Source organism: Bombina bombina, chromosome 6 (genome assembly GCF_027579735.1).
Source record: "Bombina bombina isolate aBomBom1 chromosome 6, aBomBom1.pri, whole genome shotgun sequence".
NCBI lineage: Eukaryota > Metazoa > Chordata > Amphibia > Anura > Bombinatoridae > Bombina > Bombina bombina.
This window is the reverse complement of record NC_069504.1, coordinates 647897734-647913356: the sequence shown is the minus strand read 5'-3', so window position 1 is coordinate 647913356 and position 15623 is coordinate 647897734.

Sequence of the window (15623 nt, the reverse complement as noted above, 5' to 3'; positions counted from 1 at the left end):
CACTCACCATGTCTTTTCAGTCATCATTTTGTAAAAACACCTGTTTCCCTCAACCTGTGGTTTTACAAACTAGTACAGAATTACCTAGTATACCACATCACTATTTGGATTTTCAGGAAGTATTCAGCAAGGTGGAGGCCGACTCCTTACCACCTCATCGGGTATACGACTGCCCAATAGAACTCATTCCTGGATCTACCTTACCAGTAGGTCATCTTTACCCACTTAGTCAACCTGAATTAGAACATTTAAAGGTCTATTTACAAGACAATCTTAAGAAAGGTTTTATCCGACCATCCACCTCACCTGCAGCAGCCGGAATGTTTTTCGTGACCAACAAAGATTCAACTCTTCGTCCCATCATCGACTACAGGGAGCTCAATAAACGTACTGTAAAAAATCGGTATCCACTCCCTTTAATACCAGAAATGATTGAACGGTTAACTGACGCTACAATATTCACTAAACTGGATTTGCGTGGGGCTTACAACCTAATTCGCATTAGGGAAGGCGACGAATGGCTCACTGCTTTTAGAACAAGATACGGGTTATTTGAATACCTAGTGATGCCATTCGGCCTTTGTAATGCCCCCGCAACCTTTCAGCACTTTATAAACGATATATTTCGAGATCTCTTAGATGTTTGCCTTGTTGTCTATCTAGACGACATCCTGATTTACTCGCAGAACATCAAAGATCATATAAAACATGTCCGATGGGTCCTGGCTCGACTGAAGGTTCATAAGTTATATGCTAAGCTTGAGAAATGCTCATTCCACCAATCTACCCATCTCTTTTTTAGGTTATACCATCTCTTCAGAAGGTATTCAGATGCAGTCTCAAAAGGTAGAAGCTGTTAAGAACTGGCCACAACCCCAAGACCGAAAATCCTTACAGAGATTTCTCGGATTCGCTAATTATTATAGAAAGTTCATAAGGAATTTTTCTAGAATAGTCAAACCTTTAACTCAACTCACAGGTACGACGCAGCCATTTATTTGGGAACCAAAGCATACTACAGTCTTCGAACTACTAAAAACGTTGTTCACTGAAGCTCCTGTTTTACATTTACCGAATCCCGATCTCCAGTATGTTCTTGAGGTGGACTCTTCGGATTACGCCATAGGTGCAGTATTATCCCAACAAAAGGGGCCCCATGAACCTCTACATCCAATTTCATTTTTCTCGAAGTCTATGACTCCAGCTGAAAAGAACTACGCAATCGGAGACAAAGAATTGCTAGCAATCCGAAAGTCATTGGAATTTTGGAGGCACCTCCTGGAGGGTGCAAAGAAAACTTTCATAATATACACTGATCACAAAAACCTACAATATCTCCAAAATAATAAGACCCTCTCCTCCAGACAAGTCAGGTGGAGTCTCTATTTCGCACGTTTTGATTTTCAGATACTTTATCGTCCAGCTGATAAAAACGGAAAAAGCAGATGCTCTCTCACGTCAGACTACTCATTCTTCACAGAATACCAATCCAACCATTATCATACCTACTGAACGATTCATAGGTTTAACCTCGGATTTCCTAAAGGATATACAAAAGTTTTCATATTTACCACTACCAGAAACCAAGACAACTTTTGTCAACCGCAATGGAGTTTTCTACTACAAAGATCGGATTTTCGTACCCGAACCTTTAAGACCTCAAGTTTTGCAAGAACAGCACGATTCTCCTATGGCTGGTCATCCAGGAGAAAGGCGAACATTGGAGTTATTAAGCAGAACTTATTGGTGGCCAGACATGAAAAAGTCTATATCAGATTACATAAAAACTTGCCTTACTTGCCAAACCTGTAAAACAGAAAAAAAAAGCCCATACGGATTACTCATGCCTTTACCTGTTTCAGATAGACCCTGGAAACAAGTTGGCATAGATTTTATCGTTGATCTACCACCTTCAAGGAATTTTACCACCATAATGGTAGTTGTTGATAGTTTCTCTAAAATGGCCCATTTTCTACCGTTCCATAAACTCCCAACAGCACCTGAAACTGCAAGACTATTTATTGATCACATCATCAAGTTACATGGGGTTCCCAATATCATCATTTCCGATCGGGGTTCGCAATTCACTTCACGGTTTTGGCAATGCCTCTGTAAATCCCTCAACTTAAAACATCAGTTTACAACATCATTTCATCCACAATCAAACGGACAAGTTGAGAGAATCAACCAATGGTTGGATGAATATTTACGATGTTTTTGCGCCTATCAACAACATGACTGGATATCATTTATCTCATCTGCTGAATTTGCTTACAACAATCTATTGAATTCCTCGAAAAAACTCACACCATTCTTTGCTAACTACGGTTATCATCCCACCTTCACTTCACTTTCTGCTACTCCTGATTCTCCCTTGGTAGATGAGTTCAATAACTCTTTGATGGACAACTTCAATTTTATTAAGGAAAACATCCAAAAAGCCCAGAATTCACAAAAGCATCATTACGATTTAAGACACAGGGAAGCACCTCAATACAAAACTGGAGACCAAGTCTGGTTATCAACCAGAAACTTGAGGATACAAGTGCCCAGTAGGAAGTTAACCCAAAAATATTGCGGTCCCTTCACTATTCTGAAAGTAATCAATCCAAATGCAGTTACTTTGGACCTTCCACCTTCCATGAAGATACATGCTACCTTCCATGTTTCCCTCCTCAAACCATACTTTCCAACCAGATTAAAATCATCTCTTACACCCTCAACTATTCAACTCCAGGATTCCGATGTTTATGAAGTTGATCAGATATTGGATTCAAGATTTTCTAAAGGGGAACTACAGTACCTGGTGAGATGGAAAAACTTCTCCCAGGACGACGATACTTGGGAACCATCGAGTAATATATATGCCCCCAGACTGGTATCTAGGTTCCATCAAAAATACCCTGATTCTCCTAGGCCTCAAGCTGAGGATCAGCTTGTTTAACGGGGGGATCATGTCAGGGATCAGGTTGTTTCTACTCTTAATTGGATCACCAATCATATTCTGACAACGCCTATATAACACCTGAATACCTAACTAACCTTGCTTAGTATTTTGTTTCTCCTTGCCAGAGCAACACTGAGCCTTTTCCTTGAGACTTCCTAGTTTCACTGGATATTCATTATCTAACTGAACTCTCCTTAACAAAGCTTGTTTGTTTTCCTATACAGGAGGAATTGTTGCCGAACTACTAAAGAACCTAATCATACAATTAATTCAAAACCTCTCACAGCCTGGAATCTCTAACACAGGACCTACTTCTGGACAGCTTTATTACAAACACAGGATAACTAACCGTATCTGTAGTAAGTGTCTTTTAACCTGGAAACTTGTCAGCTCTCCGGTTATCTCTCCCCTGCTCTCTCACAGCGTTCAACCGCTGACGTCACTCTGACAGCCTGCAACTCCTCTCGCTGTTCAGACAGGAAGTATCTGGATTGCTGCCAGTTTTCGTACAGACACCGGAGTTTCACTGCCACATAACAAGACACTGTGAGTACTTAGCAAACTTTTCTATTAAGTTGTCAACTGTACTCCATCTGAGTATTACATTACAAGAGTTATCTGGGACATTTTGTTTATTTGAAACACTGCTTCAAACTTGTGATCTGTTTGGATTAATCAATTGAACTGTCATTTCCTGTGTATCTCAGCTGCTAATTTCTAAGAAGTATACCAATTCCTGTTCATGACTTTAAATCATATTAAGGCAATATTGTCTCCTGTTCTTCAATAAGGACAAAAGAGACATCTAATAACGTTACCAGTCAGTATATCCTGACTTCTGTATTGAATAATAACTTACACTGTTCTATGTGGATTCACTTTGAAGCTAGTGTTTCCTTTCTTGAATAGTGTTACATTTACCTCTATTCAATTGATAGAGAATTCTAGTTGATCTGCCGATTTCTGACACTGATGGAAGGAGGTTTGCACTCAAAATCTCATTATACATAGCCCCATTCATTCTTTCATGTACACGGATCAGTCGTCCTGTTCCCTTTGCAGAGAAACAGCCCCAAAGTATGATGTTGCCACCCCCATGCTTCACAGTAGGTATGGTGTTCTTTGGTTGCAATTCAGCATTCTCTCTCCTCCAAACACGATGAGTTGTGTTTCTACCAGTTCTACTTTGGTTTCATCTGACCATATGACATTCTCCCAATCTGCTTCTGGATCATCCAAATGCTCTCTAGCATACTTCAGATGGGCCCGGACATGTACTGGCTTAAACAGGGGGACACGTCTGGCACTGCAGGATCTGAGTCCCTAGCGGCGTAGTGTGTTACTAATGGTAGCCTTTGTTACGTTGGTCCCAGCTCTCTGCAGGTCATTCACTAGGTCCCCCCGTATGGTTCTGGGATGTTTGCTCACCGTTCTTGTGATCATTTTGACCCTACAGGGTGACATCTTGCGTGGAGCCCCAGATCGAGGGAGATTATCAGTGGTCTTGTATGTCTTACATTTTCTAATTATTGCTCCCACAGTTGATTTCTTCACACCAAGCTGCTTGCCTATTGCAGATTCAGTCTTCCCAGCCTGGTGCAGGTCTACAATTTTGTTTCTGGTGTCCTTCGACAGCTCTTTGGTCTTCACCATAGTGGAGTTTGGAGTGTGACTGTTTGAGGTTGTGGACAGGTGTCTTTTATACTGATAACAAGTTCAAACAGGTGCCATTAATACAGGTAATGAGTGGAGGACAGAGGAGCCTCTTAAAGAAGAAGATACAGGTCTGTGAGAGCCAGAAATCTTGCTAGTTTTTAGGTGACCAAATACTTATTTTTCACCATAATATGCAAATAAATTCTTTACAAATCAGACAATGTGATTGTCTGGATTTGTTTCCACATTTTGTCTCTCATAGTTGAGGTCCAGCCAGGGTACAGCACTTACGATAACCTCATATGTTCCTTTCTGCCCGTGATGCACTTTAACCCTTTGAGTGCTAATGACGGCTCTGAGCCATCACAGAGTTTCTCACTCTGGTGCTAATGACGGCTCAGAGCCGTCACTAGCACTCTCCCACCTTGAGGGAGATCTGGGGGTTCCCACCTGCTCCTATCCCATCGATCGTGCCTGTAGAGTGACGGGCATCACTGGGGCTTCCCATTTTGTGTGGTGACATCATGCGCAATAAGGTGATGACGTCACCGCGCAACTTTATTTATACTTAACAATGTTAAGTATAGGAGAAGGGGGCATGCTGCTTAGAAGCCTGTATCTCAGGCATCTAAGCAGCTGCAGACCCCCAAGAACCACCATTGGAAAAGTAATTGCCTAACCTCTCTAAAAGTGTAAGTATTGGGGGTCTGAAAAAAATAAAAAAAAAGTTAAAAAAAATTGTTCAAAAAATAAAAAAATTAAAAAAAACATTAAAAAATCTTAGCACCCAGGTGGGAAAGTGCTTAGCACTCAAAGGGTTAAAAAAACTAAATTTATGCTTACCTGATAAATTTATTTATTTCCAGGCATGGAGAGTCCATTAAATCATTACAATTACTAGTGGGATATTCACTCCTGGCCAGCAGGAGGAGGCAAAGAGCACCCCAGCAAAGCTGTTAGGTGTCACTTTCCTTACCCATAATTCCTAGTCATTTGGCTGAAAGGAAAATGGAAAAAGAAGATAACACAAGGGTATAGAGATGCCTGCGGTTTATACCAAAAACTATGCCGTCTTAAAATAAGGGCGGATCGTGGACTCTCCATGCCTGGAAAGAAAGAAATTTATCAGGTAAGCATACATTTTGTTTTCTTTGCTATGGCATGGAGAGTCCACAAAATCATTCCAATTACTAGTGGGAACCAATACCCAATCTAGAGGACACAGAAGGAAAGGGAGGGAGAACAAGACAGGCGGACCTAAACAAAAAGACACCACCGCTTGAAGAACTTTTCTCCCAAAGAAGCCTCAGCCGAGGCAAAAGTATCAAATTTGTAGAATTGGGAAAAAATATGCAATGAGGACCAAGTGGCCGCCTTGCAGATTTGCTCCACAAATGCTTCATTTTTGAAAACCCAAGAAGAAGAGACAGCCCTAGTGGAATGAGCCGTAAGGTGGCTGATGTCCAGGAGACTTCTATGCTAAGCTGATAACACTTCTCAACCAGAGAAAAAGAGTAGTAGAAGTAGCCTGCTGACCCTTATTCTTGCCAGCGAAAACAACAAACAGGGCAGAAGACTGCCGAAAAACTTTAGATGCTTGTAGATAAAATCTTTGAACACACAAAACATCCAGGTTGTATAACAGACGTTTCTTTTGAAAAATAGGATACAAACAAAAAGAAGGAATAACAATTTCTTGATAGATGTTACTATCCGATACCACCTTGGGAAGAAATCCCAATTTAGTATGAAGGACCGCCTTATCCACATGAAAACTAAGGTAAGGGGAATCACACTGCAGAGCCGAAAGATCGGAAACTCTATGATCAGATGAAAAAGCAAGTAGAAATAAAACTTTCCACAATAACAACTTAATATCAACTTAATGCATAGGCTCAAACAGAGCCTGCTGCAAACTTTAAGAACAAGGTTAAGGCTCCAAGGAGGAGCAACAGATGGAAACACAGGCCTGAATCTGACCAAGGCCTGAACCTAAAGATTGAACATCTGGCAGATCTGCCAGACAATTAAGCAAAAGAATAGGCAGTGCAGAAATCTGACCCTTTAGAGTTCTGACTGACAAAGAATGCGAGGAACCCTCACTCGAATCCAAGAGAAATTCTTTGATTCACACCAATACAGGTAATTATGCTATACCTTATGGTAACAAGTAACTGGCTTATGAGCCTGAAGCATAGTCCCAATGACTTTCTCAGAAAGCCCACGCCTAGCCAAGACTAGACGTTCAATCTCTAATCAGTCAGCTTCAGAGAATCTAGATTTGGGAGGAGGAATGGACCCTGAATTAGAAGGTTCCTCCCCAGAGGCAATAACCAAGGATGAAGAGATGACATCTTCACCAGATCCACGAACAAGATCCTGCGAGGCCAGACAGGAGCTATTAGGATCACAGACGTCCTCTCCTATTTAATACAAGCAATGACTCGAGAAAGGAGAGAAAACGGGGGAAACAGGTACGCCAGACTGAAGTTCCTAGGCACTGCCAGAGCGTTTATCAGAGTGAATAGAGGATCTTGTGATCTTGAACCGCACTTTGGAAGTGTGGCGTTCAGACGGGACTCCATCATATCTTATTCTGGAACCCTCCACCTGAGAGTTATCATTTTGAAAACCTCAGGGTGGAGAGCCCACTTCCCATAATAAAAGGTCTCCCTGCTCAGAAAATCTGCTTCCCAGTTGACCACCCTGGGATGTGGATGGCAGAGAAGAGGCAGCCGTGAGACTCTGCCCACTCTAGAATGCAAGACACCTCCTTCATTGCTAAGGAGCTATGAGTTCCTCCCTGGTTATTGATGTATGCCACCGAGGAGATATAGTTCAATTGGAACCTGATAAACCGGACTAAAGCTATTTGAGGCCAGGTTACGAAGACATAGTAAATAGCTCTAAACTCTAAAATGTTTATGGGAAGAGAAGACTCCTCCCAAGACCAAAGTCCCTGAGCCTTTTGTGAACCCTAAACAGCTCCCTAGCCTAAAAGGCTGGCGTCCATGTTCACAAGCACAGAGGAAGGTCTCAGGAAGCAAGTACCCGAAACAGATGGTCCTGCGAGATCCACCAAGATAGTGAGTCTCTTGATAAGGGATCCAGAGTTATCCTCTGAGATAGGTCCAAGTGGTCTCCGTTCCATTGTCGGAGCATGCATAACTGCAGGGGTCTCAGATGGAACCGAGCAGATGGAATGATGTCCATGAAAGCAATCATCAGACCAATTACTGTCATACACTGAGCCACAGATGGACGTGTAGAGGACTGAAGAGAAAGGCAAGAAGCCAGAAATTTGGATGTTCTTACCTCCGTCAGAAAAATCGTCATGGACAGAGAATCCATCGTTTCCAAGAAACACACCTTGGTGTCTGGCACTAGGGAACTCTTCTCTAGATACAGTTTACACCCGTGGGGAATAAGGATAGCCAACAACAACTCTGATTGAGATTTTGCAAATTGAAAAGATGGCACTTGAACAAAGATGACGTCTAGATAAGGCGCCACCGCTATTACTTGAGATCCGACCACCGACAAAAAAGGGCCCCCTAGGACCTTTGTAAAGAATTGAGGAGCCATGGCAAGACCAAAGGGACAAGCAACCAACTAGAAATGTTTGTACAGAAAGGCAAACCGAAGGAATTGATGATGTTCCCAGAAATGGGAACATGCAGACACGCATCCTTCAGAACTATGTTAGTCATGAACTAACCTCCCAGTACCAAGGTTAGGATGGAACGAATAGTTTCCATCTTAAAGGACGTAACCTTGAGGAATTTGTCAAGACACTATAGGTCTAGAATAGGATGAAAAAATCCCTCTTCTTTTTGGAACCACAAAAAAAGATTGAAAGGAATCCTTGACCCTGTTCCACTATGGGAACTGAAACAATCACTCCCAGGTCATTTACGCAGTTTAGGAAGACCTCTCTCTTTACCTGGTTAGCAGATAGCCTTGACAGGATAAATCTGCCCTGCTAGATCTGACTTTGGATCGGTGTGTATCCATGGTGATTGTTCTGAGAGGAAAAAACTTGGATTGCAAACTCTTGTTCCAGAGCTGAGACCTCCCAAGGGATAGGACTTCTTACCACCTAGATAAAAAATTCAGCCAGACCGGGACCCCTATAAAAGAAAAGGTCCTTAAGGCAACATAGGATAACAATTAAAAACCTATGAAGATGACAGCTAACAGCAATCTGAAGGAGAAAATAATATTGTTTTTCTATAATAAAACATAGAGATAAATACAATATCGATATAAAAACACCAATTAGGAAACATGAACTATACATGTCAGCACCAAGTATCCCTCAAAAAGAGGGACAATATAAATGCATGTCATAAATAAAACCTAGAAATAGATTATGATACATGAAATAATCTATGATGAAAAAGAAATTCCCCATATATAAAATAGATATATGAACACTTATCTGCCAAGGGAAGGGTTTAAATAAGAAATATAAAAGGACTAACCCTCCAGGGTCTTCTGCTGTGGAGCAGAAAACAGCACCTCCAGGTGTAGCCAGCTTCATCAGCTCACTGACAGGGACCTGGGTAGAAAAGAAAAAACAGAGTAACCAACCCTGGTTTTCTATTTAGGGGTAGCATACTTGTTGGAAGGTATGAAAAGACTATTTTGCCGTCTTCCAACTGCTAAAAGCCACCATTACTCTTACTAAAGACATGGACACAGCATATCCCAAATCCTTGCTTGCAGGGAAAAGTACCTGTAAAAGGATTATATATCTTCAGACCCCTTCGTACATCCTCCCTTGACAGAGGCAAAGAGAATGACTAGGGATTATGGGTAAAGGAAGTGATACTTAACAGCTTTACTGGGGTGCTCTTTGCCTCCTCCTGTGGCCAGGAGTGAATAGCCCACTAGTAATTGGAATGATTTTGTGGACTCTCCATGCCATAGGAAAGAAAATGACATATGCAGCAAGAAATGGAAAGGCACTGAACGGGTCTTAAACAAAAATCACTTTTTATTATCCATGATGTTTCAGGGTTGCCCCCATCCTCAGACAAAACTTACATGACATAGCTTACTTACACCCATTAAAAGCCACCCTGTGACAAAAGAAGAGCGCTGCTCACAGCATTCTGGAAGTTGCGGCCATCACGTGATGCACAACTCACATCACCCGTTGACCCCAGCAACCGGATGCCGCTTTGCAGAGTCTTTGTATATTAAAAAAAAATGTGCCCAATATTACCACTGTCATTTACTATGCGGTTACACTCTATGTATACAAGATCGTATCATTGCCTGGATAACAACTTCATTGATGGCAATACTAAAGCATATATGACTGTACCATATCCTAGGACACCAGCACTGTATATGCTCCCAAAGATCCACAAAAGCTTAGTGGATCCCCTGGGGAGGCCTATAGTATCGGCTATAGGATCAATACTTCAACCTATTGCTACCTTCCTAGACCATTTATTACAGCCTATAGTGCGAAATACAGGATAATTTCTCCTGGACTCAGCCTCAATGATACGGACATTAAATGAGGTGTTGGATATCCAACAAGAGACTCTCTTAGTCACATTGGACATAACGTGCCTCTACACCGTGATTCCACACGCACAGGGTGTAACAGCAGTGACAAGACAGCAAAATAAATATCCCTATATAGGCCTGCCTGTAGAGATCATCACGGAGTGGTTAACAGCATGTCTGGAATTAAACTATTTCAGATTTGAAAAAGACTTCTACCTCCAAATCGCAGGGATGGCCATGGGATCTAATATGGCACCGGCTTATGTCAATTTATTTAAGGCTGAATATGAGACTCATGGAACAACACTATTTTCGAATGCCAGAATAAAAATATTCAGAAGATACATAGACGACCTGTTCTTAGTGTGGACAGGTATGAATGAGGACCTAGAAAAATGGTTTAAAGAGCTCAATAGTGTACATCAAGGTATTCAATTTAAGATGTCTGACAGCAATGAGGCTGTTGAGTTTTTGGAACTGAAGATATACAAAAAGAATAATAGTCTAGCAACTACCTTATACAGTAAGAATACAGAAATTCCCTGTTACATGCGGAGAGATGCCATCTGCCCGAGCTAAAAAGAGCCTGAATTCAAGAGAACTGCCAGAAACAACACAGAAGCTACACTGCTAGAAGAACAAATCCAAGAGATGGAGTCACGCTTTTTACAACGTGGATACAAGAAAAAAGCACTAGAAGAATGTAAAAGAAAAATTGATGGCTAAACCAAACAAGAACTGCTGGAGAGGAGAAGTCAGTAAAATTAAACAAATAGGATGACCTTCACTACCACGTTCTCAAAAGGAAAACAGGGTTTTATCAATAGCTTGAACCAGCATTGGCCACTCTTGGAAAAGAATAAAGAATTACCACTTAGCAACATTTTGCCCCCAATGACGGAACACAGACAAGCAAGATCGCTCCGAGACCAACTGATCCATACGGACCACAAAGAATGTTATGGCAAAGAGACATGGCTACAGAACAAACCTGGATGTTATCGGTGCATGGGCTGCACAACATGTAAAGGCCTATCAACAGGCAAGAGATTCCACCATCCATACAGAAACAAAATCTACCCTATTAGATACAGAGTAACCTGTACCACCAAGTTTGTGGTATATATGCTACATTGTGTTTGTGGCCTTTTTATATTGGCAAGACTGTTGATGACCTTAGACAGGGGGGGCAGGGTACAAATTTTGCTACAGTGAGAGTCCAGATGAATATATACCCTTGGTACTATGGCACCCCAGGGCCTAAATGTACATCTGGACTGACGCTGTTTTATGTGAGAAATAACTAGCACCTAGATTACGAGTTTTGCGTTACGTTTTTAACGCTGAAAAAATTGCAAATTCACCATAAAAACAGTAACAGTAACGCAGCCATTACGAATCTTGTCGGTATAGCTATACCGCAAGCATTTTAGCCTGTAACGCAACGTCAATCCCACACTGAAAAAAAACGAGGTTGTTGCGTGGGATTTTAGCGGTGAGGCTAAAATGCTTGCGTTACAGACTATACCGACACGAGCAGTAGTTATGAGTTTTGTGTAACAAAGCTGTTACACAAAACTCATGACTAAAGTACTACAAAGTACACTAACACCCATAAACTACCTATTAACCCTTAAACCGTCACCCTCCCGCATCGCAAACACTATTTAAAACTTATTAACCCCTAATCTGCTATAATGCAGGAGCAGTATGTAGGGAATTAGTGTCTAGTTCCACTCAGTCTCACAAGTAACGGGGTTAGAAATAAGATAACCCCTATTCAGTTCATTGACTGAGGGCCCAAAAGGGAAAAAGCAGATTGGTAGTGAAGCAATATTCACTGTATAATATAGTTATGAGAGCAGAATTAGTCACCTTCTTATAATGAAATAGTTGATTCACAGAAGTTAGTATGCAGATATGATACAGTTGGTAAGTTGTGCACAAACATATAGCTGGTGTAAAACGGTTGTTTTATCAAACAATTACCTTCTATTTGAGAGATTACGGTAAACACAGGTAAGTAGCTTGAACAACATTACAACAGTTCAGGTAGGAGATATGACAAGTTTTACCTTGGTCTTTATGCTTGGTACCTGCAGATGAATAGCGCACTCTGATTTTCCTAATCACCACTGTGAAGAGGGAGAGGTGTACCTCTGCAGGGAAGCTTGTGAGAGTGCAGCTGACAGGCTGCAGCGCAGGAGGCACGAAGGACGCTTGTGAGATAGTGACACAGCAGGACTGTGGTAGCTTCAGTAAAGGCCGCTGGAGGTTTGCACCGGAAGTGGATGCGTAGTTAGAGGTGAGCTAAATCGGCTCTTTTAGTTCTGAGGGTGAAACTGTAATACTTTACAAACAAGGCAAAATGTAAATAAGCAGCAGATAGGAGTAAAGATGCCAAACACAGGTTAGTAACGTAGTACCAATAAAAGCACAAAACAGCAAAAAGTAATCCTTAATACTTATTGTAATCCAGGCTTAAGTGGAGAGTAGGGAAGATCCAGAAATACTACCTACAAACAATCCTAAGCAAGGTGTGGTAGGAAGGAGGAGCCTTATATAGGCAGGCAACTTAAAGGTACAGGCCATAACCATGACAGGAGCCCCCCCCAAAAGAGCCACTCCGAGGCTCAAGGCTTAGGGCGGTCAGGGTGTCGCCTGTCAAACAAAGACACCAGTCTGGGAGCCGAAAGATTGGAAGATGGCTCCCAAGAATCTTCGTCATGAGAGAATCCCTTCTAATGAATGAGGTACTGAAGGGTGTTGCGGAAATACCTGGAATCCAATATGGATTTAATCTCATATTCCGGCTCAAGTGAAAGAGAAGTAGAAGGAAGCACAGGAGTAATGGAAGTGACATCGGAGAGACAAGGTTTCAACAGAGAAACATGGAAAGTTGGATGTATGGAGAGATCCTTCGGCAGGTCCAGAGTGACAGCGTTGGGATTGACAATTCTTGAAATAGGAAATGGTCCAATGAAAAGAGAACCAAGTTTTCTGGTTGGAGCTTTAAGATGTAAGTTTCTGGTGGAGAGCCAGACGTAATCCCCAATTTTATAGAGGGGTGGATTCCGACGTCTTAAATCGTAATAAGTCTTGTGATGAGATTGTGCATCTTTGAGGTTCTCTTGGATAATTTTGAAATGTTTAGCAAGTTCATTCATTATATCATTTACCAATGGTGAAGGTGTTTCGTCTCTGGGGTGAAGGTGGAATCTAGGATGAAAGCCATAGTTAGCATAAAAAGGTGACATTTTCAGAGATGAATTGATGGTGTTGTTGAAAGCAAATTCGGCTGTGGGCAAGAGAGATGTCCAATTATCTTGGAGTTGTGAACAATAGCATCTTAAATACTGTTCAAGAGTTTGATTTGTTCTCTCTGTTTGACCGTTTGTTTGTGGATGGTATGCGGTGCTGAGCCTAGGTTGTATCTTTAGAATTTGACATAAATGTGTCCAAAATCTAGAGGTGAATTGAGAACCCCTATCCGATGTGATGGTGTCAGGAAGGCCATGGTACCTAACAATGTGAGTTAAGAAAAGTTGTGCTGTTTCAGATGCTGTTGGTAGTGAATGACAAGGAAGGAAATGTGCCATCTTTGTAAATAAATCTACTACCAACAGGATGCAGTTGTTGTTGTTCGAAGGAGGAAGGTCTACGATAAAATCCATTGCAATGTCCTTCCACAGTCTGTCTGGTATGGGTAAAGACATTAATAACCCATATGGATGTGATCTGGAATTCTTGGTAATAGCGCAGATAGGACATTCCTTTACATATTGCATGATATCAGTGTTCATATTAGGCCACCAGAAATCCATTTTTAGAAGTTCTGTAGTTTTATGTATGCCAGGATGTCCTGAGATCATAGAATCATGAGTAGAATAGAGCAGCTCCTTACGTAACCGTGGGGGTACATACGTTTTCCCCTTATGGTAGTATACTCCGTTACTAGCCTTAACTAGGGACAGGTTAGGCATGGAGAGATCTAGTTCTTGTGAAAGTCTAATTTGAGAGGTAGAATCTAGTGATAGACCAATAAATCTATCTTGAGGAATTATAGATGACACTGATGAAGATGAGATAGGTTTTAGATCCTTCCTGGACAAAGAATCCGCCTTTCCATTTTTACTTCCAGGGCGGTATGTGATGATTTAGTCAAATCTGGAGAAGAACAAACTCCATCTGATCTATCGGGCTGATAGAGTCTTATTTGTTTTCAAATATTCTAGGTTTTTATGATCCGTGTAGATCAGTATAGGTAAAGATGTACCCTCTAGGAGATGTCTCCAGAACTCAAAAGAACTTTTAATAGATAAAAGTTCTTTCTCTCCTATGGGATAGTTTAATTCAGATGAGGTCATGATTCTGGAGAAAAACCCTACTGGATGAAGAGGGGACTTAGGTGACTTACGCTGTGATAGAATGGATCCCAAAGCGTAGTCGGAGGCATCCACCTCTAAGATGTATTGTAAAGAGCGATCTGGGAATTTAAGTATGGGAGCTGATGTGAAAGCCTTCTTTAGATTTTTAAAAGCTAGGTCGGCTTCAATACTCCATACAAAGGGAGTCTGTTTGCTTGTCAATGAGGTTAGTGGTTTAGCCAAACGAGAAAAATCTTTTATAAATTTTCTATAGAAGTTGGAAAATCCAATAAAACATTGTACATCTTTGATGTTCTGAGGAATAGGCCATGATGTTATAGCCTCAATCTTTTTGTTTTCCATCTGTATACCTTTAGGGGATATGATATAACCTAAAAAGGATATAGTATCAGTATTAAAAATACACTTCTCAGATTTTGCGTAGAGAGAATTTTCCCTGAGTCTTTGCAGAACAATTTTGACATGTTCTATGTGTTGTTCTGTAGTCTTTGAATAAATGAGTATATCATCTAAATATACTATTAAACACACATCCAGGATGTCTCTGAAAAGGTCATTAATAAAACATTGAAATGTCGCTGGGGCGTTGCATAACCCGAACGGCATAACCGTATACTCGTACAACCCATACCTAGTACGGAAAGCGGTCAGCCATTTGTGCCCAGACTTTATTCTGATTAGATTACATGCGCCTCTAAGGTCAAGTTTGGTGAAGATTACAGCCCCCTGAAGTCGTTCTATTATCTCAGGTATAAGAGGTAATGGATACCTGTTTTTCTTTGTACGGCGATATAATTCCCTATAGTCGATTATAGGTCTTAATGTGTCGTCTTTGTTTCGTACAAAAAACATAGGAGAGGTTGAAGGTCTTATAAACCCTTTCCGTAGGTTGTCATCTAAATACTGTTTTAAATGTACCAACTCTGGTTCAGAGAGAGGATAGATATGCCCATAAGGTATGTCAACCCCTGGGAGTAACTCAATCGGGCAGTCGTATGGTCTGTGAGGTGGTAATTTTTCTGCCTCAACTTTGTTAAAAACATCTGAAAACTCAGAATAACAGTCAGGTACTGGGTGTTCTGCAACAGTGGTTTGGAGAATATGTGTGG